The sequence below is a fragment of the Canis lupus genome, chromosome 6 (genome assembly GCF_048164855.1).
Source record: "Canis lupus baileyi chromosome 6, mCanLup2.hap1, whole genome shotgun sequence".
In the NCBI taxonomy this organism is placed as follows: domain Eukaryota; kingdom Metazoa; phylum Chordata; class Mammalia; order Carnivora; family Canidae; genus Canis; species Canis lupus.
The window spans coordinates 26,115,972-26,139,877 of record NC_132843.1 but is presented as its reverse complement, the minus strand read 5'-3'; the positions used below and the strand labels follow the sequence as shown (position 1 = coordinate 26,139,877).

At 38.6% G+C, this 23,906-nt stretch overlaps 1 protein-coding gene and 1 pseudogene across 10 annotated transcripts in view; both read right to left on the bottom strand.

Annotated features, from left to right (window-relative positions):
• The window catches only part of DTNA (dystrobrevin alpha), a 365,257-nt gene that overhangs the window by 264,991 nt on the left and 76,360 nt on the right, over positions 1 to 23,906 (bottom strand). For 2 of the 10 annotated variants that reach the window (XM_072829211.1, XM_072829249.1), the window contains exon 1: positions 540 to 574. The exons of the other annotated variants lie outside the window; for them this stretch is intronic. The gene's annotated coding sequence lies outside the window, so the exon portion shown is untranslated. Of the gene's footprint in view, positions 1 to 539; positions 575 to 23,906 lie in introns of those variants that run through there. 10 annotated transcript variants of the gene reach the window in all.
• Positions 10,999 to 11,479, bottom strand: LOC140634674 (large ribosomal subunit protein uL23 pseudogene; annotated as a pseudogene).

Here is a 23,906-nt window from a genome sequence, read left to right as displayed (position 1 = left end):
AACCCCACACACTTTGGCTTTCCAAATTTCATCTGGCTGTGGCTGCCAACTCTGGGCAACTGTCAGCTGGCGGGGCTCAGGGTTGCGGTGTGGTTGCAGCTGCTCCTTGCAACTTGTACAGACATCTCAGAAATATTCAATGGCAAAAGGTTGACTCCAACTAAGAAGGCTTTCACTTTGTTTGTTCGTGGTTGGTTTTACATTTTCTGTTCTAGGTGATCTTGTACCACATCTGAACAAGACCATGTTTGGGAACCATGAGTGAACATTTGATCAACTGGCATCAGTGTTACTTAACTTACTTCGGGGATATTTTGATGCCCAATACGGACTGGCCTCCTACCAGCTTGCTCACTCCCTAAATTGTTACTAGATGTCCTTTAAAAAAAATAAAAGAAGTTGGTAGAGGAGGAAGAAACTTTCCTTAGTCTTATTCCCGAAGCTGATTGTCTTAAGGACATTTCAAGCGATGTGCAATGCTAAGTAGGCATATCCAGATGACTTCAGAAATAAATAGAAAAGAATAATCAATCACTCACCCAGAGAGCACATATCCCTGTCCCCATGTGTCTTCTCTGTATAAAACACTCCTCCCCAAGGCTAATGGATGGTGTCAAAACACATGTGGACTAAGATAAGAGTCGGGATTGGTGGTAGGCCATCTGGTTCACATTCAGCCACACTATTCGCCTATGTTTTATCTCTGAGTGAACACTAGCATGTAACTGTGCTCAAGAAATGTTTTTTGAAACTGAATAACTGTTTATGTAAAAGTATATATTTCAACTTATGGAAAATGGTTATGTGTTGGCTCACTGCATATCTATCTGAAAGGTTTTGAGGGAAAATTATCTCTTTTCAAGCCACTAACCAAAAGATTATATGGAAGTTATATTAGGTACTGAGTACCTTTACTGAAGGAAAAGAAAATCATAAATTTTGTGTCTGTGTGAGCGATTAGCTCTAAACACCAACATGGAAAATACTGCTAAGATCATTCCTGCTGAGCTTGTTAGCTTCTAAGAAAAATAGAGAAAAAAGGAAATGTTGGGTCCTTCTAATATTTCATACTAGCTAGTGAATTGTAAAAAATTTCCTTATTGAATTGTTACTAGCCATTCCTTATAAATACGACATTTATCAATCAGATATCTTCTTGGGTTAACAACCTTATCTTCCCTTATATTTAAGCTGTGCCAATCATGGAAATTCTAGAACAGTCTGCATCAGTCCAACCTCAAGATTGAGTGAGCACAATGGGAATTTTTTGCTTTTCTTTTCTGCCTAACCTTCACAAGGTAATTGATAAGATTTATAATTGATAGAATTCAGTCTTATCATGAGTAAATGTTATTTTTCTCTTTCATAAGCACTAACATGAGAGTTAGGATTTGATCAGAAAAATAGCTTGCAGGGCTTGCTTCCAAAGAAAACTGGGCATGTAACAGGCAAATCAAATACCCTTGATTTATCATGAACAAGCAGTTAATCTGTGCTTCATTCTCCAGAAATAGACTGTATTAGCACAGTTCTGTGGATGGCAAATGCTGATAGCAGGATCCTTATTGAGGTGAGTAAGGTATTCAAACATAGATCTTAGTTGATCTGATACACATCATGTGTATGAAGAATCTGGTCATTGAATAACAAGTGATTCCTGATATTTTTTTTCCTTGTTAGCATCCTTAAGAGACTAGAATAGGCAAATTCTCAGGATAATGGATTTGCCAATGATTTTTTTTTGTTCTTTTGCATACTTTTCTTTTTTTTAGAAAATAGACACTACTTGCTATATATTGAATATTTGTGTCCCCCCAAAATCCATATATTGAAACATAATCTACAATATGATGGCATTAGGAAGTGGGGCTTTTGGAAGTTGATTAGGTCCTGAGGGTGGTGCCCTCGTTAATGGAATTAGTGCCCTTCAAGCAAGACCTCCAGAGAGCTCCTTTGTCCCTTATGCCATGTGAGAACACAGCAAAAAGACGGCCCTCTGCGAACCAGGAAGTAGGCCTTCACCAGACATTGAATCCGTTAGTGTCTTGATATTGGACTTCCAGCTTTCAGACTGTGAGAGATCAATTCCTATTGTATATAAGCCACCCAGTCAATGGTATATAATAACAGTCTGAATGGACCAAGACAACTATACAAAAATGCACTGGGGTGGGGGGGGTGGCGAATAGTTTTTTTTTTCCCCCTAAGGAAAATTAATGAACCCAAGTTGTAAGTTGCAGCTTTTTTTTTTTTTAGACTTTATTTATTTATTCATGAGAGACATAGAGAGAGGCAGAGACATAGGCAGAGAGAAAAGCAGGTTCCATGCAGGGAGCCTAATGTGGGACTCGATCCTGGGACTCCAGGATCATGCTCTGGGCTGAAGGCAGGTGCTTAACTGCTGAGCCACCCAGGTGTCCCTCTTTTTGAAAGTAATTAAAACAGACATGGTCCAAGAAAAATTAGAAAACCATACATTAAAAAAAGCATTAAAAAACAGAGGCTCTAACAAAAAATATGGAAGGGATTCAAAACAGCAGCATGCTGTGTATATTATTATTAAATGTCAGTTAAAAAATTGGATGAAATGGGCACTCATTTTGCATGCATATGGCCCTAATTATGGAAAGGGACATATGTCATAAATATACTAATGATAACATCATAATTTGGTAGAGTAGCTGGGAACAACGATACTTCTGATGACAACAAAAAGACAAGACCTAATGCTTAGGTTAAAAATCATGGCATATAGGGACCCCTGGGTGGCTCAGCAGTTTAGCACCTGCCTTCAGCCCAGGGCATGATCCTGGAGTCCTAGGATCGAGTCCCACACTGGGCTCCCTGCATGGAGCCTGCTTCTCCCTCTGCCTGTCTCTGCCTCTCTCTCTCTCTCTCTCTCTGTCTCTCTGTCTCTCATGAATAAGTGAATAAAATCTTAAAAAATTTTTTTAAATAAAAATCATGGCATAAAAATGTACATGCATCATGATTTTCTACTATGTTAGAACTTCTGTAGGCATTAGATGGAAAGGAAAAGACTAGAAGAAAGCCTATCAAAATGACTTATGGGTAAAAACATCCCCCAAAAAATATTCAAACAAGAATAATTGTAGCTTTTCCTCATTTTTATTCTCCTTCTGGCCTGTGAAGAGGCATCTCTATTTCTCTTCTTTGGGTCTGCTGAATGGTAGATGGGTTGTTGAGGGGGAGGGAGTGGAAGGAGAATGAGGAGGCTCTTCAATGTGGACATGGACACAGATGAAAGCTGTAGGGGGCTTCTGTTAATTTTAAGATGGGTATGGAGGGAAAATACCCAAGAAAAAGAGTGATCCTGAGGTGCCTGGGTGGCTCATTTGGTGAAGGGTCTGCTGTCAGCTTAGGTCATCATCCCATGGTCCTTGGGTCAGACCCGCATCCGGCTCCCTGCTCGATGGGGAGTCTGCTTCTCCCTCTGCCTGCCCCTCCTCCTGCTTGTGTACTCTCTCTCTCTCTCTCTCTAATAAATAAAATCTTTAAAAAAAGAGTGATCTGAAAGGAATCAGTGAGACCAAAAGAATAGAGTGGGGAATAGAATCTGGCATACTAGAAGCAGGTGCCAGTCTGTCAGCTGGACTGGGGAGCAGATACTTTAATGAGGCAGACTTGGAGGTGAACAAAGTTTAGAGGGGAGGTTGAGGATGTCTGGCCCTAGAACATCTGGCTGTGTATATTGTGATTTTTTTCTCATGAAACACTTAAGTTAGGTCTTTACTTTTCAAGATCTGGTAGTGTCAAATTTGTCTTTTGGACACTTGATGACACTGACATAGATCTTAAATCTACAGATATCTTTGCTTACATAAACATTTTTGAAGCTAAAGCTAATTGTTTTGTCGTGTTACTGTAGTTGCTGAAATTGGTTTTCTTTGGTATGGGTAAGAAATCATCTTCACCCTCATCTAAATAAACTTCTTGATCAGTGTGTCCTTTACTTGCATTTCATTTCCTGTCTGTCTCTCTGTTCCCAGGATGGGTATCTATTACAGCCTCCTGGAACAACTCTATATGTAAAGTAACCAACCAAACCCATTTTACTGGAACTGAAGGATTTCCCAGTATGCAGGATTTTCAGTGCTAAAACCAAGAAAGCCTCCAGCAAACCAGGATGAGTTGATCATTCTATATATGTAATTCAGAACTGTTTATGTTATAGAAATGCTTTTGACAAAGACTAGACTTTTTATTCATTCAGAGGTGTTTGGCCCAAGTAGATAGGTACTTCAAAAATATAGATTTCTTTTGCCTTGGCCCCTGGCAGCCATGCAACTTGGGCCACGTCAAACTCCAAGGGTCACTATGTCCTCTTTACAATGAGAATAATAATACATATTTTAGAATTGCTGCCGACCTCAAATGAGATATGCATGTAAAATGTATAGAATATGATATACAAAATGAATAAATCTATATTATGTGTTTTATTTTATATAAAATTATATGTAGTTATTTTTCAAAGAAACTTTAAATTATTCTAGATTGAGGAACAGTGGAAGTCCACAGATGAGGTATAACACTTCACATCGTGTGTGTGGGATAGGGAGGGGGAAAGATAGATATTGATTGACTAATAGTTTTCTTAGTAGCATTAATTTCAGCATATGATTTTTCCCTAAATTAAATTCACCAAGAGAAGGATGGTTGATTTTTGAGAGGCTTGATAGCCCAGGAAACAATCAATACGTCATGTTCACAAAAGATTATCTTCCGTGTTAAAAACAAAGATTTTTATTTGTATCTTTTCCTTTAAACTGGGGCATGGGTATTTTTCTCTTGTAGGACCAAAATCAACCCTAATTAGAGCACAATCATAAACATATCCATCCCTAGACAAAACTAGAATGTTCAGTCATCCTCGGGATAGAAAGATACCCCTACTGTACTTGGCAGCATATGCCATACTTGCTGCCTCTAAAGAAGTGAGGGTTCAATTTGGTTTGGGAAAAAAACAAGCATGTACTTAATGTTACCATTTCAAACCTGTGCAAAATTTAATAATTGTAAGTCCAGCCCATATTTGAAACCCAAACAAGCTGGTCATACTCCAAGCTTAAGATGTATCAAGAGTTAGAAATGGAACAATTCTGTTTTGTGTTGTAAAACAAAATGACAATGGATAGCCAAACTGGATCTAGTCGGATAGTTATTATATTCAGCTTATTTTTTGGGGAGCAGTTTTTCTCCAGATATGCACATGGCTAATGAGTGCTTTTCAAACTTGTTTGTTGTTGTTGGTGGTGGTGTTTTCTACAGAACCCTTTGTTCAAAGGAATTAGTTCATGGAAACTTAACAATGACAAAGCAGAGGTCCTATAGCTGAGGCTCCTGTGGGAGGCTGACCCAGCTCCCTCTTCTATAAGGCATCCCCTGCAGAAATGTCCAGGAACCTGGGAAGCACAGCTTGAAAACTACTGAGCTCTAGTACTTACAGCGTTCAGTTTTTTAAAATGTAACTTTCATATATTTTAAAAAATACATGCACATATTTTAAAAAGCCACATAGAATGATAGAGCTTAAAGGAATGTCCCATCCCACTCTACCCCTCCCCATCTGTAAATACCAGAGGCAACCACTTTCAACTCTTAACTGTTAAATATGACAGTCACTCCATATTCCTAAATGATACTTGATGCTCTCATACATTTTTAAAATTTTTTCCAAAGTTGATATTGTTTATTGGTCTCCTACTAAACCCTTATCTTTAGTTTCTAAGTACACTTCCTCCAGCAGGTGTACTTTCAATATCTGTCTCCCTCCCAACCTCCCGCTCTCTCATTTATACACACACACACACACACACACACACTTTCCTTCCCTTAAGCCTTCCAATTTAGATATACAACAATTCTAGGTAAAACACTAATTGGTGTTTACACTACCTTATTATATTGTTCACATGTAAACCACATGGGATTTATGACTCCATTTCCATTCCTTTACACAGTTGTTTTTTTCTCTGAATTGGTAGCTGTGCCATAATTTAGTTTGCCTAACTTTTATTTGCCATCATTACATTTTTCCAAACTCCTCATTAATTATGTAACATTCCTCTTAATATAGACAATTATGTCAGTTATTTTTTTCAGTCCCCCAGCCCCATCCCGAGTGTCTTTCTCAGGAAGCTACAAAGGGCAATCCCAGGATGACACTTAGGACAAATAAATTTTTGGAGAATTTGAATGCTTGAAAATATCTTTATTCTTTTCTTCCACTAATTACTGACTTGACTAGATATAGAATTCATTGTTTAGAAATACATTTCCCCCAGAAATTTCAAGGAATTTCTTCACTGTCTTTTAGTTTCTAGTATTGTATTCAGGTCATTCTGTTCTTGATCTATTATTTCTTCTTCTTTTTAAAAAATATTTTATTTATTTATTCATGAAATACACACACACACACACAGAGAGAGAGAGAGAGAGAGAGGCAGAGACATAGGAAGAGGGAGAAGCAGGGAGTTCGATGCTGGGAGTCTGATGCAGGACTTGATCCTGGGACTCTGGGATCATGCCATGAGCCAAAGGCAGATGCTCAACCACTGAGCCACCCAGGCGTCTCTCTTCTTTTTTTAATAAAGATTTTATTTATCTATTTTTGAGAGAGAGAGAGAGAGAGAGACAGAGAGAGCAAGAGAGAGACCACATGAGCAGGAGGGGCAGAGGGAGAGAGAGAGAATCTTAAGATGACTCCAAGCTGACTGCAGAGCCTGATACTTGGGGACTCAATCTCATCACCCTGGAATCATGACCTGAACTAAAACTGAGAGTCAGTTGCTTAACCGACTGTGCCACCCAGGTGCCCCTATTATTTCTTCTTTATCCCAGTGTTCTAATATTTCATCATAGTACATTTTGGTGTGGGTCCCCCTATTTCCCCCAACTGATACTGTTTGCAACTCGAGGGACTTTTACTTGTATCTTCCAATTTTGCAGAAATTTTATTATGTTTCTTAAGCAATTTCTGAAGTCTGGTTCCTCTGTTATTTTATTCTGAAACTAAACTCCTTATAGTGGGATGCTGGACCCCTTAAATGGAATCTCTAATTTTATTATCTTTTCTCTTCCACTAATCTGTCACTAGAATCCTCTCTGGAATAATTTCTCTTCTCTCTTTTGTTGAATATTCTATTTCTGCTAACATACGTTTGATTTCTAAGAATTCTATTTGTCTCTATTCATTCCTTTTTTATAAAGACCATATTTTGATTCATGGACACAATTTCTTTTCTATTATCTATGAGAATATACATTCTTTTGAGCTTTCATTTATTCCCTGCAGTCTTTGTTTCCTTCAGTTTCTTGTTTGTTTGCTTTGGTCTCTTTTTTGTTAGAGACCTTCCACACATCTGGTATTCCCTAGTTACCTGCTTACGCAATGCATCACGGACATTAGGGCAATACTGTAAGGTGATCTGACAAAGCTGAGCTGTTACTGAAACACACTCAAGGGTAACTAGATTTCTCCCAACCTGTGTAGTCCGATCTTCCAGAGAAGCCCCCCTTCCAATGTACCATCCAGGAGGGACAAGCCTGGTTGTCAGAGTAGATATAGAATTCATTGTTATGAAATGAATAGCTCGGTATTCAAAGCTCGGTAAGATGATTTGAAGGGGAGGGGAGTTTATTACTATTGACCATTCAGATTTCCACTTAATCTAACAGATTGTGGTATTACATCTGATGCCACCTACCACCATTTCCAAGATCACTGGGTTTAGAGCCTCTCTAATTAAGTCACTACAGAGAATAAGACACCCCACGTCCTACCTCCTGCAGAGGTTAGTGTAGTTGCCAGGCTGCACAGGTGCAAAGGGGATTTGGGAGCCCAGCTGTTAAGAAGGACAATCATCATATGATTTCACTCATACATGGAATATAATAGTGAAAGGGATTATAAAGGAAAGGAGGGTAATTGAGTGGGAAAAATTAGAGAGGGAGACAAACCATGAGAGACTCCTAAGTCTGGGAAACAAACAAAGGGTTGCAGAAGAGGAGGCAGGTGTAGGAATGGAGTAACTGGGTGACACACTGAGAAGGGCACTTGATGGGATAAACACTGGGTGTTATACTATATGTTGGCAAGTTGAATTTAAATTTAAAAATGTAAAAAGAAAAGAATCTCAACCATGTCCTGTTTTCAGCTCCACATCTCACCCCTAGCTTCAGCAATACCATTTGCCTTCACTCCTTGTGCTTTCCCTGACTCTCTAGGGCGTTCCTGTTTGCATCTTCTTGGCCTCTCCTCTGCAGGCACCTAGGTTTCCACATCACTGCTCAGCTAAATCAAGTACCTCTTAATCCATTCCCTTGCCATTTTCCAAAACATATGTCAACAGCTCTCTGCTGTTCTATGTTCTCCCATTTTCGTTATTCCAGTTAGCATTTTTTTGTTTACTATCAGTACAGGGTGGCTTTGGGAAGGAAAGGGTGAAATTATGTATTCCATCCACCATTTCAACTGCAATTCTCTGTCTTCACTCTTCAGCACTGCTTTATAAAGGGAACAAATTCTCCAACCTCTCTGAAGTGATCCTAACAAATTCACGTTTGTGCGTGTATGTGGGGGGAGGCAACACAGCTAAAGGAAATATATGCTGCTAAAATGAAAGCTAAATTCTATCAAAGTATACAATTATCTACATCAGACATGGTGAAGTATAAAATTTAATTAAAATATAGTTATATTTTTATGCTAACATAGGTTGTGGTTCCTTATGTTAAGATTTTCATCATATATCTGTGGGAATAAATACAGGAACTACATAGTTATAAATAATTCCATCATGTTCAAAAACTATGTAAGTTAAAAAGTGACAATAAATTTTGTTTGTAGTTGAAGTTCTGCTTAAACTATCAATTAAACCATAACCCAGCCAACATAAGAAAATTACCTTAAAGTGATATCAGCAGTCATTTTGTGTTTGCTTTTGGTTGGAAGGCAATGTAAAAGCTAACAGTAATGTCACTTCCCTGTTAAGTTGTCATAGTCATTCTCATATGGGTCAAATTTGTATATTTTGTTATCAGAGGCAAGCTTTGTCTTGAATCATTTTATGCACTAGTTCTACTCCTTATAATATATCCATCTAGAGACATTAGCTTTCTAGAAGATATACTGTACTCTATTTCTTTTAGAGTATCCCATCAATATTGAAGCTACCTTCTATTCTTGGAGAAGAGATATATATAAGTTCTATTATCTTCACAGCTATAAGACTTGGCCCTAGGAAAAGAGTCAAAGGTCATCCTTACCTTCATTTGCCTTCCACATTCCTCTCTTTATGGAGTTTTCCCACCTAGCTCCAAAATATTATGTTATCATCAGTACTACCTTTTGACCTAGCCAAGAGACGGGGGAAGACCCTGCCCTGGGCCTCATACTACAGCAGTCCTTGCTGCTCAAGTCCTTTGCCTGTGTCTTTCCCCCAAAGATCTCTGAGTTAGAGGAAGAATGAATGACTCCCTTCTGCAGTGTGCTTTGGGTGCTTGGGACCCTGGAGTTCTCTGCCAAGCAGCCCTGAGACTGTTTCCAGATCTGCCTTCCCAAGGTGGACCTGCCTCTGGTATGTATGCTTTAAAGACTTAGGAGTGGCTGAAGGATGATTTTTTTGTGAGGAGGTAGAAGCAGTAGGTATGAAATAACCCACCAAAAAGCTAAGACCCAAAGAAACTTGGATAAATTAACTTCCAGAATGGGATTAACCTTTCCTCAGAGAGAAGAACTCTGTAGTTTGTTGTTGCTGTTTTCAATCACACCTAGGGATACAGTGAAAAGAAGAGCACCTTCAGCCCCTGGGGGGAAAGTTGAAGATAGTGGAAGAATAATCAGACCAACTGTTAACAAACTTTTTAACAGCTGCAAGTGGGCTTGTATCACAGATTAGAATTTTGAGTCAGCCCAATCATAGAAAGAATCTGTATTTGTCGATAACTATTTCCTGCAGGCTTTCACTGAGTGTTTGGGGGTAACTGAGACAGGCTATGGCAGGACAGGACTGCTGACAAAGATCTTAAGGTGCAGAAAATCTTCATTCCATTTACTGCAGCAGCCCTTCAATGGCTGGAGGTCAGGGCAACATGGTGGAGAGAGAAGTTTTAGATCTGGACAGTTGAGAGCTGGAGTGTGAAAAACGGAGATTTCCTGGGGTTCATGAATGTTGCCTATTAGGCTATGCTTCAAATGCTCTGGAGCATTTCCAAGTTCAGTCTAGCTAAAGAGAAAGTCCTACTTCCTTCCTCAATACATCTAAAGTCAATAGTGAGCTGAATTTAAGCAATAGCAAAGTTGGGTTCAGATCTAGTACATATTAGATTATTTCAATCCCTTTTTCCACCTTCTTCTCCACACAGTAGTGGAGTGACTGAGGAATAAGTGAGCCCTTTTCTGAAAATAAATATTATTTACTGCTATGAAAACCATGAAGGCTGATATAAAATAAAAAATTACAGAACGTGAAGAAGCAGAAAAATATGCCCCCATAATAAAAGTAAAAAAAAAAAAAAAAAGCAGTGGAAATAGACCTACAGATGACCCAGATATTAAACTTAGCAGACAAAGATTAAAAGGAAAGCTATGAGGGACTCCTGGATGGCTCAGTGGTTGAGCGTCTGCCTTTGACCCAGAGTGTGATCCTGGGGTCCTGGGATCGAGTCCCACATCGGGCTTCCTGTATGGATCCTGCTTCTCTCTTTGCCTGTGTCTCTGCCTCTCTCTCTCCTTCTCTGTGTCTCATGAATAAATAAATAAATCTTCTTTTTAAAAGGAAAGCTATGATAAACATCTTAAAAATATATAGTGGAAAAAAGTAGAAAGCACTCATTAATAGTTGGGGAATTTCAGCAGAGCTATAGGTACAGTAAAAAAGAACTAAATGGAGGGGCGCCTGGGCGGCTCAGTTGGTTGAGCATCTGACTCTATTTTTTATGGTGAAAAAATTTATATTTATATTTATAGCCAGCTGGACTCAGTTTAGATGATCCCAATTTTGTTGGCAACATCCAAAGCATCATAGTCAGGAGCCAGTCGAACATATGCTTTCTTCTGTCCATCAGGCCAGATCAAGGTGTTGACCTTGGCCACATCAATGTCATAGAGCTTCTTCACAGCCTGTTTGATCTGGTGCTTATTGGCCTCGACATCCACAATGAACACAAGTATGTTGTTGTCTTCTATTTTCTTCATGGCTGACTCAGTAGTCAGGGGGAACTTGATGATGGCATAGTGATCAAGCTTGTTTCTCCTGGGGGTGCTCTTTCGAGGATATTTGGGCTGCCTTGAGAGACACAGGGTCTTGGGTCATCAGAATGTAGGTGACGTGAGGATCTTCCTTTCTTTGTGACTCTGCACACTTTTCAGCACTGCTTTCTTAGCTTTCAAAGCCTTTGCTTTGGCTTCAGCTTTGGGAGGGGCAGGGTCTTCCTTCTTCGCCTTCAGTGCCATCTTCGTGAAAGGGAGAGCATCTGACTCTTGATTTCAGCTCAGGTCATGCTTTCAGGCTTCTGGGATCAAGCCCCAAATCAGGCTCCCCACTCAGCAGGGAGTCTGCTTGTCTCCCTCTTCCTCTGCCCCTCCCCCTGCTCTTTCCCTTTCTCAAATTAATAAATAAAACTTGAAAAAAAAAAGAGAACCAAATGGAAATGATAAAAATGAAAATTATGGTACCATAAACACAGGATTCATTTAGAGGGCAGAATAGCAAACTGAACCTAGCAGAAGAAAGGATCAGAAAATTTAAGACAGGCCAATAAAAATCATCCAAATTGAAACACAAGAGAAAAAAAAGAGTAAAGAAAATGGAACAGAAAATCTGTGATTGTAATACAATACGAATGGTCTAACATGTATAATTGGAGCCGTAGAGGCTATGAAAGAGAATGGAGCATAAGAAATATTTGAAGAGGCAAGTGTTTTCCAAAAATGAAGGATTTCAACCCACGTGTGAGAAAAGCTAACTGAAACCCAATAGGAAAAATGTAACAACAAAGAAAGAAAAAAAATCAGTAATAATAGCAACATAGTGAGGCATTTTATAACTAAACTGCTTAAAAACAAAGATAAAGTGTAAATATTAAAAGCAACCAGAGAAAAAAAGACAGCACATACAGGGAACAACTTTGAGAATGTCTGGCTTTTCATCTAAAACACTGGATTGCCATAAGACAATGTAGTATCTGCAAAGTGCTGAAGGAAAGTACCTGTTAACATGGCTTTCACTGTTCAGGAAAAATATCTTTCAATGTGAGAGTAAAATAAAACAGGCAAAAGTTGAAAGCATTCATTTTTGGCAGATATGCACTATAAGAGATGAGAAAGGAAATTTTTCAAGGTGAAAGGAAATTATTCTTGATGTAAGCCTGGATTCACACCCAGGAATGAAGAGAGTAGTAGAATGAATAAATGGTAAAACATCTGGATAAGTATTAAGGACCTTTTAAAAAATTATCATCTATGTATGTAGGTATCTATCTATCTATAAAAGATAATAACTATTTAATGCAAAAATAATAATATATTTACCTAGGAGTACCTACTCATTTACCTATGAGTAAATAAAATATAAGATAAAAAGGAAACAATAGGAAGTGAATAAATGGAATTATAATTTTGTAAGGTTCTTAAGACTGTTCTTTTAGTAATATTATTTGAAAGAGATAATGTTAAAGATAAATAGTTTGTGGGGCAGCCCAGGTGGCTCAGTAGTTTAGCGCCACCTTCAGCCCAGGGTGTGATCCCGGAGACCTGGGATTGAGTCCCACGTCGGGTTCCCTGCCTGGAGCCTGCTTCTCCCTCTGCCTGTGTCTCTCCCCCCCTCCCCCCTCTAATGAATAAATACATAAAATCTTTTAAAAAAAGATAAGTAGTTTGTAATCTCAAGATACAACCACTGGGGGGAAAGCATTCCAGTAAGATATAGTGAAAATAATCAATAGAGGGAAAAAAATGTAATAGTAAGAAATTTAATTAACCCAAAAGGCAAAAATAAGGAACATAAGAACAAGGAACAGATGAAATAAACTAAAAACAAACACCTATATGGTAGACTTAAACCTAACATTACATCCAATGTAATATAATAACCATTCCATTATCAAACTGAATAGAAAAGCACTACCAAACTATATGGTTTTTAAAGAAATATACTTTAAATATAAAAACATAGATTTGTTGAAAGTAAGAGTACAAAAAGATATGCCATAAAAATGTGGGTGTGTCTATATGAAAACATATCGAACCCATCAGACTATAAGGCAAGGTGAATTATGCCCCAAGGAGGGGCATTTCATAGTAATAAAAGGAACAACTCATCATGATGACATACAAATAAAATACAGCTTTAATATCTGTGAAGGAAAAATTGACAGAATTAAAAGTAGAGAAGATAAATCTATAATTATTTAAAGGCAAGCAGAAACCCTTTTAAGGTTCTTTATCCCAACACACATACATGCTATTACTGACCAGCAATAAACTGGAATAGGCTGTGTTTTGGGGAGACCTCTCAGGGTAGAATGCATCTCTGGGACTAGCCTCCAAATTGGATACACAGAAGAAGCAGCCTTAGTACATGACATGGACAGGGGAGTTTCCTTATAGCCAGCAACCCTGGAAGGTTCACAGGTATGACAAATCATGGATTGTTTACTTATGGTTTACAGGTAGGGTGAGTCCACAAACACCCTCACTCATTTCCCCTGGAGGTCATACAAATATTCCTACTTTGTGTTCCATGCGGAGACAAAAATGAGATGAAATGTATCCACATTCTTAATCCCCTCCCTACTGGTTCATCTTGACTGTTGGTTGCTGATTTAGTTGAGTGGAATGTGGGTTCCCTGCAGTTTGGGGTGATCAATAGAGCCCTAGCAACCTGAAGCCCTGAATGTGCCACAGAGGCCACTCTAACAGGTAAACGGCTGTACCACAGGCTTATCCTGGAGGGCATGTGCAAAGCTGTGAGCACTCCCCCTGCAGGTGTGTGAGTCCAGGTTCAGGACTCTGAGATTTTCAGGGAGATGGTGGCATGGGCAGCTAACACTGAATTTTCTATAGCTGAAATCTTGCTTTATAAGCATAGAGCTGAAGACCTGGATGGAATGTTTAGTGTCCTAGATGAAGAAATAGATGAAATTCATGACAGGATCTAGTTCTTTAAGAAAGACTTTGAAGCCTTAGACACGTTTTTGTTGGAGGCCAGACTTGAAACAAAGCTACTTGAAATGCTGAGTATGAAGGTAGGTATTGTAAAATGGAATAAGTCTCACTTTTTTTTTAAGATTTTTTATTTATTTATTCATGAGAGAGAGAGAGAGAGGCAGAGACACAGGAGAGAGAGAGAGAGAGAGAGTGAGAGAGAGAGGCAGAGACACAGACAAAGGCAGAGGGAGAAGCAGGCTCCATATAGGGAGCCCGACGTGGGACTCGATCCTGGGTCTCCAGGATCAGGCCCTGGGCTGAAGGCAGTGCTAAACCACTGAGCCACTGGGGCTGCCCAAGCCTCACCTTTTGAAATTAAAATAGACTTGCTAGAAAAGAAAGATGAAGGAAAGAAATCAATCCAGAACCAGACGAGGTGATGGTTGCTATTAGAAGAATACAGTAGTCATTGAAGGATACATTGGAATCCATCTAATCCCAAGTGACCTAAACCATAATAATCTTAAAATTTATGCCAGAAGAGTAAAATGCAACTATAGATATTATTGAAGAAAAGTTTTGATAAAATTTCCCATCTTTAGGAAAGTTTAAAACTACTTCCATATGAAAGTAAGGGATGGAAAGAATGAGTGACTCAATGGACAGAATGGGGAAAAAGATTGAAATGCAAAGGTGTGTTTGGAAAAATCTCTGTATAAGAAGGATCACCAGATCCAGTGTTTGAATACTAGCTGATGACTATGGATTTGTTTGCTACCCTTGGAGATGACGTGGATGATGGCCACTAGGAGCTGGATATAATAAAAGGGTCAGGGATCCCTGGGTGGCGCAGCGGTTTGGCGCCTGCCTTTGGCCCAGGGCGCGATCCTGGAGACCCGGGATCGAATCCCACGTCGGGCTCCCGGTGCATGGAGCCTGCTTCTCCCTCTGCCTATGTCTCTGCCTCTCTCTCTCTCTCTCTCTCTGTGACTATCATAAATAAATAAAAACTAAAAAAAAAAAAGGTCAGATCTTAGAGGCCACTTAGATGGGAAGCTTTGAAGACACATGTATGCCCTCAAGCAAACGTTTCCTTAAAACTTTTGAAAAAATTACTCATATGTGTAACAAATTAGCTAGAGAAGATAAAAGCTTACATATATTAATACTCTTCAAAGCAATTGTGCATCTTTAGAATCAGAAAATGCAAAGATTGAACATGAGGTTCAAATACCTGACCAGAAACCAACAACTGAACTATATCAAGAAAATGAAATAAACCTCACAGGAAATTAACTGTACAGGAAGGAAAGAGTTGAAAAAGAGGAGAAATATTCCATGGCACATAAGCTCCCCGAAAAATCAGATACTTACAGACAAGAAAGACTTCCATTTTATTGTACTCTTTAAGTAGTAGAAGTATGACTTGATGACCAGACCACCACAGCATCAGAGAAAACAAGCGTTTTTCCTGAACTGTACAGCAACTAGGTACATTTGGAACTTTCTTTCTTTCTTTCTTCTTTCTTTCTTTCTTTCTTTCTTTCTTTCTTTCTTTCTTTCTTTCTTTCTTTCTTTCTTTCTTTTCTTTCTTTCTTTCCTTCCTTCCTTCCTTCCTTCCTTCCTTTCTTTTTCTTTCTTCTCTTTCTTTCTTTCTTTCTTTCTTTCTTTCTTTCTTTCTTTCTTTCTTTCTTCTTTCTTTCTTTCCTTTCTTTCTTTCTTTCTTTCTTTTACATTTGGAACTTTAAAGGCTATTTCAGTTTGCCAAAAACTTTCCTTTCTATAGTTTAGGACTACAGTGGAAGTATGCTCAAATAAGATTTTATTGCTTAAAAAAATGAATCTGCCTTCTCCCATCTTTTGCCTGCTCTCATTACGCACATTCCTGGTATGGCACATGCGAATGCCAACATGCAGTCACATGTGAACAAAATAAGATGACCCCTACCTTATTTAGACAAATGTGGTCTCTTCTAGCAGTTCCTCAGTGATATTTGAAGGTGCGAAACTTAGGCATTTGGGTGGTTTGGTAGTGGTGGAGTGGTGGTTATAAGGTTTTAAGAAACATTTTTATTCCTGATATCTTTTCTCAGAGCCCTAAAATTCCAGAGGTAGCTACTACTTTACCTGGCAGGACTTTTTCATGCACAGCTCTGGTAGCCCCATACATAGAAGTTAAAGGAATAAAGGAAGCAGAAATGTACAAGCTGAACAAAAGCTGCTAGGTGCAAAGTTAACTGTATATGTGGAATGGGAACAGGATCAAAGGAAGGGCAACCCATGTGTGTAGAGTGCCTACTATGTGCAGAGGACCTTTATGTATGTTATTTTGCCTAATCCTTGAAATTCTACCTTTTAGGCATTATTATTTCCATTTCACAGATTAAGAAACTGAGTCTCAGATTAAATGACTCAGGTTATTAGGATTAATAAATAAAGGTACATAAATCTGATCATATATCTCCATGATTCTAAAGCTCTAAAATTTTCCCTTGTATTGAGAAATAAAGAGGTTTCCTTGGAAACCTTGTAGTATTTCCCTGGAGCTCAAAGACTTGGTGCTGTTCTATCGCAAGGCATATACTATGGGTGTTGGGAGTTTGAGGGCAGTGGGGAGAAAGCTCCTTTTTTTTTATCACTTAATAATGGGTGAACCTGCACCAGGTTAGACTCTGAAAAAAATCAAGAAGAAGGAAAAGGGAACCTGATGGGAGGGAGAGATAGGGTGACATAATATAGTTATTTCATTATCTCACTTAAAGCTGTAAGAGTGTGTGGTGCTAGAGCAGACTCTGAATTCACATTCTACCTCTGCCAAGTCCCACACTGAGTTACTTAATCTCTCTACACCTGTTTTTCACCTGCAAAAAGATGATAATATTTATCTCAGAAAATAGCTATTGTGAGTACTGAATGAGTTATTATATGTTAAATACTTGGAAAAGTTGTTTAGCACATGGCAAATTCAATTAGAGTTCCTATCATCATCATCATCATCACCATCAGAGTAATTATGTGAATCAGAATATCCTCATTTAATACCCATCTTTTACAACAGTGGAAGTTTGGGGGAGGGTAAGAAAAACAGCAGATTTGAATCACCTAGAGAGCTTTTGTTATAACAAGATCCAAGCCAAAGTGGACCAACTATCAGTTTAATCAATCTCTAGGGGTGGGTTCTGAGTATCTATTTGCTTAAAAAGTCCTCCCTGGACTCTAATGTGAATCCAGGGTAGAGAACTTCTGCTCTATATTATCAAAAATAGATATTGTAATAAATACCTGCTCTATACTATCAAAGTTAGTTTTTGCCCACTAATCTTTCTTATTGGGATTGATACTAAATTTATCAAGTTAGTGTTTTGCCTACATACCTGACTGAATTTTGACATGATTTCAGGAGCTTGCACAAATGCATTTTATTTCACATGAAGGTAGTGATCATGGACATTAGCTGCAAGCTTTTATAATACAAAGAAAAGTGACTTGGGTGTTCCCAAAATTAATAGAAGAAAATCTGATATTAAGCTTTACAAATACTTCGTGACATCTACCATGGCCTGATTCATTTGTGGGGCATGTGTGTGTGTGTGTGTGTGTGCGCGCGCGCGCGCATGTGGTGTGCCCAGCAGTACCTAACTATTTTTGGAATGAGGTAGGATGTATAAAGCATCAGCTGTGATATAAAACCCACAAAGGCAAAGTGGCAGTGAGCACGACCCTTTGTGGAAAGTCAGAGACTCGGCATGGTGTAATCCTTTTATTAACTCAAAGTAACAACGGGATAAAACTCTTGCTAACATCAAAGTGGTCACCTATTAGGAGCATCTCGAATTACCTGGCAAATGTGTAACCATTCAGGTTCCCTTTTCTGAATTGGGGGCAGACCATTTATAAACTGATCAAGTCTAGTCTCTGTTTCTGGATGAAAGCACCTGTGAGCCCACAGTGGGAAGGCTGGCAAAACACAAGATAATCTATGGTGTTTGTGGTATTGGTCTTCTATCGTGGTAGTACTTTAGAAACATTGTGGGAATTAAAATAAAATATAGGTGCTTGGGCCTCCTACCCAGAGATCCTCCTAGAACAGATCTTAAGTGGGGCATAAATTTGGGTGCTTCTACTGTGCAGTTAAGGTTGAGAACCACTATTGTGGTGGAAAGGACGTAAACGTTGCAAGTAGATTATCAGAGGCTTGAAATGTTGCTGTTCTGTCCACTTCATGTAGGGTATTGGGAACTTAATTAAATTATATAAACCTCAATTTCTCAACTGGAAAAAGAACTTACCATAATATACCTTGCAGAGCTGTCATGAAGACAAGGGGCAAACCATGTATAGCACTTAGCATGGTGTCTGGCACGTGGTAAATATTCAAAGAGTGTTTATGAAACACCCCATAACTTTATCTTCAATACTCCTCTCTTCTCTGTAGGAGTCCTTCTTCCTCTGGAACCTGTGCAAAGCCTCTTTTTTGGTGTCCCCATATGGCCTTGCTTTCCACAGAGGTTCCCTCTATTCTGAACCTTCCTGAGTATCTTCTTTACTTTATCTGTATCTAGTACAGGGATTCCCAACCACTGGGATCTCCTGCAGGACTTTAAAAATTGCTGATGTCTGATTCCTACACCAGCATTTTCTGACCTGAAATCCTAGTTGCTAGTATAACTTCTCCACATGTATAGCAGTCCAAGTCTGTGTAAATCTTCAGAATTTTTTTTCAATATTGGAATAATATGCAAGTTATCAGAGATAAGGAAAAATACACAGTAAGCATTTGGTAAGTGATTTATCCATTTATTCCTTTAGGGAGCATTTTTTCGTTGAGCTCTTCATTTGTGCTAGGTAATGAGTATCAGAGGTATTTTAAGATTGTCCCTGTTTTCAGTGAGTTCACAATGTAGTAAACTGAAAGATATTCGTCAAGTTTTTATCAAGTGCTTAGGAGATAGATGGTGATATCTGAGGTGCTGAAGATAGAAAAGTAGAGGGATCCCTGGGTGGCTCAGCGGTTGAGTGCCTGCCTTCGGCCCAGGGTGTGATCCTGGAGTCCCAGGATCAAGTCCTACATCGGGCTCCCTGCATGGAGCCTGCTTCTCCCTCTGCTTCTCCCTCTGCCTGTGTCTCTGCCTCTCTCTCTCTCTCGTCACTCACGAATAAATAAATAAAATTTAAAAAAAAATAGAAAAAAATCCCCATGCTCAGGGACTAGGTTCCAGTGGGAGACATTAAAGGAGTATTGTCTGGGACTTACAATCAGGGATATAAACTTCCATCTGAGGATGGACATATGGGAAGGCTTTCTGAGGAGATGGGAGAACTGATTCTTGAAGAACATGGAATTAGGCAGCAAAGGCAACATATATGTGCTAGTTAATCTTATATGTCAACTCAACTGGGCTACAGTGCCCAGATCTTTGGCCAAATATTATTTTTGATATTTCTATAAAGGTGTTTCTTGTGAACAAGATTTACATTTAAATTGGTGGCTTTGGAATAATGTAGAATATGGGTTAGCCTCCTGCAGTCAGTTGAAGGCCTTCATAGAATAAAGACTGACCTTCCATGAACAGGAGACAAACTCTGGCCTTGAATTGCAATATTAACTCCTCCTGAGTTGCCCACCCTGCAAATTTTAGACTTGGTAGTCTCCATAATCCTGTGAGCTGATTCCTTAAAAAAAATCTCACTGTGTATGTATACACATCCAATATTGGTTTTGTTTCTCTGTAGAAACCTGACAAGTAAGGTATGCATTTGAATCAGATGTATCTTTTCCTATTCTCCTCAAGATTGAAGTCCCATCCTTGACTTCCTTTTCACTAAGGAATAGATGCCATCCAACATGATTCCTTCTAACTCCCTTTTCATTTACCTGAAAGGACCCCCTTGCCTTTATTGGGTCATTCCTTCTCTGTTTCCAAGGACAAGTACTCTCTTTCTTTCCTATGACTAATCTTTCACTAGTGCTCCAGATCCTTCTCAAGCATTCCTTTGGGAGTATAGTTCAATAATCATTTCCTCTTTCACAGGTGCAACTCCTTCTCTGCTTTCTCTTGAGTTGTGCTTGTCTTCACAAACTAACATACGTCTACACACATGAATGAGTGTGTGTGTGTGTGTGTGTGTGTACAGTCATGAATATGACATAATCTCTCAGCGGGGTAGATTCAATGAGGTTAGATCCTGTAGGGCTATTTCACAGGAAAGTGGTGCATAGTATGTGGCTTTTCATGGCTGGAGTTCATGTTAGGGTCAAAAGTTCTGTATTGGAGAGGACATGAACTCAGAAGAGTAACACCAGTTTTCTCAGGCCAGTCAGGAGGCTTGACTGACAGTTATGAACATCTTTGAGTAATGAATTAGCACTTGATAAATGATGTTTTTCCAGAGAAAAACTTTGAAAAGGAATCATAAATGGGACCGTTTATGATTATGCGTAGAGAAATTTAAGATTACAGAAAAAAAAGTAGGGAAAATGAAAGGATAAAAGAGGAGGGAAGGAGATCTGGAGATGAAGGGAAGATGAGTGGCACAAGGGAAATTTGGGGCAAGTGAAATGAGCCCTAAACAGAAGCACCAAAAGGTTACTTAACCTACAATCCTAAATATCCTTTTCTTTATAAAATAACATCATTTACAAGCAGTAAATTTTGAGAGACAGTAATTCTCTGTCTCTCTCAAATTTGTAATGACAGATTGCCGTAACAAATCATAGCACTGTGTGAGTGTACACACACACACACACACACAACTGCAGTGTAGAGTATGGCTTGGGGGCTACACTGTGCTGAATTATTGGCAGTAAAAGTGTCTGACTTCTGATAAACTATGAAATCCCGTATTTCATTTTTTTTCTTGGCCTTAGTTTTGCAAAATTACCCTTCATTTTGTTGAACAACAAAGACGGATTCATATTAAAGGTGTCCCTTTTCAATCTATTGCTCACATAGAATATTCCTATTTCTATAGAAACAATAGTTTTTTACTTTCCTAACATTACAAAGAACATTTTCTCCAGAAAGCAACATTTGTGTAAAGAAAACTGCATAATTATAACATGCAGGAAAATAACATATAATTGTATCTTTTCAAAAAATAAACCTGCAGAATAAAGAACTTGATAGTGACATTATAAGTAGGGCAAGGATAAAAGCTTTACAGAGATCAGAATTCTCTCTTGGGTGAAAAGCTTATTAAATTCTAATTAGGCACATGTATGTAGTTTGTGAATATAAATTCTAAAAGAGTAGAAAATATGCTGTTTGGGATCCCTGGGTGGCTCAGCGGTTTAGCACCTGCCTTTGGCCCAGGGCATGATCCTGGAGTCCCAGGATCGAGTCCCACGTCGGGCTCCCTGCATGGAGCCTGCTTCTCCCTCTGCTTGTGTCTCTGCCCCTCTCTCCCTCTCTCTCTCTCTAACCCCCCCCCTCTCTCTATCATAAATAAATAAATAAATCTTTAAAATAAAAAGAAAATATGCTGTTGGATTTTTCTATGCTCTGTTGGAAGAATCCTTAGAATGTCTTAATTGAATTTTATATTAAAGTAGCAGATAGAATAATAAAGGCAGAGATAAAGGCTATGTTTCCCTATCGACCTGTTGATATAAATCCCAAATTTATAGGTTTTAATATTTATTAGTTATTACAGAATGGCATAATAAAATAGCATAAGCAGGCTTTGTACATGTTCCAACTTAATAATTTCTTATTACGTATATGTTTATAATTCTGTTTTACAAAGTCTAGCATGAAATCTGTATAAAACAAAATTTTAAATAATTCCATTAAGGATCACATCCAAATTCTCACATATTCAATCGAAAAATATGTCAACAGTTAGAGTTCATTTTAAATAAATTCTTTTGTTTTGCCTGATTTTAAGACTCTGTCAAGCTAAGTAATGGCAAGTTCATTTTTAGTTTTTGAAGTGAATACACCTGCCATAATCTCAATTCATAAAGCAGAGAAAATGATTCAAGGCCTTCTACTGATAGTTATCATTTAAAATGACAGCATCCAAAATGTCCAAACTTATTCTCCTTAAAAAATTGTTTGTTTTTTAGTTTTCCTAGTTAGTTTTATTAGTTGACACAAATAAACTACAATATAGTTTCTATTGTTATTACTTCAAGAATGTTTGGGGGAGGAGCACCTGAGTGGCTCAGGTCAGGATCTCAGGTTCCTGGGATAAAGATCTCAGTGGGGAGTCTGCTTCTCCCTCTCCTTCTGCCCCTCCCCTTGCTCATGTGCACTCTCTCTCTCAAATAAATAAATAAAAATCTTTTTTTAAAAATGTTGTGGGGGATACTAAGTTACACAGAGAAACCACAATGTTCAACCATTCCTCAATTTCAATGGAATAGTTTTAATTGTCAATGGAATTGAAAAGGCCAAATTTGTGGAATGTTGATCATAAGCCACGGTGGAATTTGCTCAGTGTCCTTCCAACAGGTGAGATTACAGCTATCAGGGTATTTCAGTTACTAACTTAGAAAAACTAAATTCATATAACAGCAGATGTCATTGTAAAGGAAAAAGCTGATGATGGCATCAAAGTATAAGATGGATGGTTTTAAATCTCTTAGCATATAAAGCTGCAGGGTCCTTCTATTGTGAATATATTTCACACTACGGATCAGGAAGGTCTCTGAGTCCATGGTATGTATGCCTGACTGATGTTTTATAGTGGATTCAGTGGGATGCCTGAAGAACATTCTTTTACATGGAAGATCAGAGTCAGAATCACAGTTTGGAAACTGCATTCTCCCACTGTGAATGTGATAAGATGTCCAGCAATGAGCAGAGAGGTTACGAATGGAAGACACTAGCACAGCAGCTCTAATGATCCATAACAACTTGCATGGTCTGTCTCTGGGATCAAAGAAGAGAGGTCATGAGCATGTGTCCATGCATAGAATTTTTTCAAATCCCTTTTTTGAAACATGTATATAGGAGGTTATGGAGGGAAGCCTATGTATTGGTTTAGTTTCATTGTCCACTAGCACATTTTTAAAAATGTCAAAGCTTCTGGAATTTTTAATTTACTGGAAACTGGTGTCCCAGCTTCCAAAATTGCTTAAATCAAAGTTCCCAAATCCAGCTTTATAACACTTAAACAGCTTAATGTCACCTGACACTTTTTTTTCTCTTCTTCTTTTTAAAGATGCATTATTTTGTTGTCTCCTATACCACCCCTCTCTCCTAGTTTCCCTCCTGTTTTTCTTTTTTTTTAATAAAATAATTTTTATTGGTGTTCAATTTACCAACATACAGAATAACACCCAGTGCTCATCTGGTCAAGTGCCCCCCTTCAGTGCCCGTCACCCATTCACCCCCACCCCCCCGCCCTCCTCCCCTTCCACCACCCCTAGTTCGTTTCCCAGAGTTAGGAGTCTTTATGTTCTGTCTCCCTTTCTGCTTTTTCCCACACATTTCTTCTCCCTTCCCTTATATTCCCTTTCACTATTATTTATATTCCCCAAATGAATGAGAACATACACTGTTTGTCCTTCTCCAATTAACTTACTTCACTCAGCATAATACCCTCCAGTTCCATCCACGTTGAAGCAAATGGTGGGTATTTGTCGATCCCTCCTGTTTTTCCATCAATTCCTTCTCAGTCTTTTCCAAAGCTGTTTCCTCAATGATGGACTCTCTATCTCATGGTTCTTGCTTTGTTTTTCTCTGTTCTCACACATCTTCTCTTGGTAATCATATATATATATATA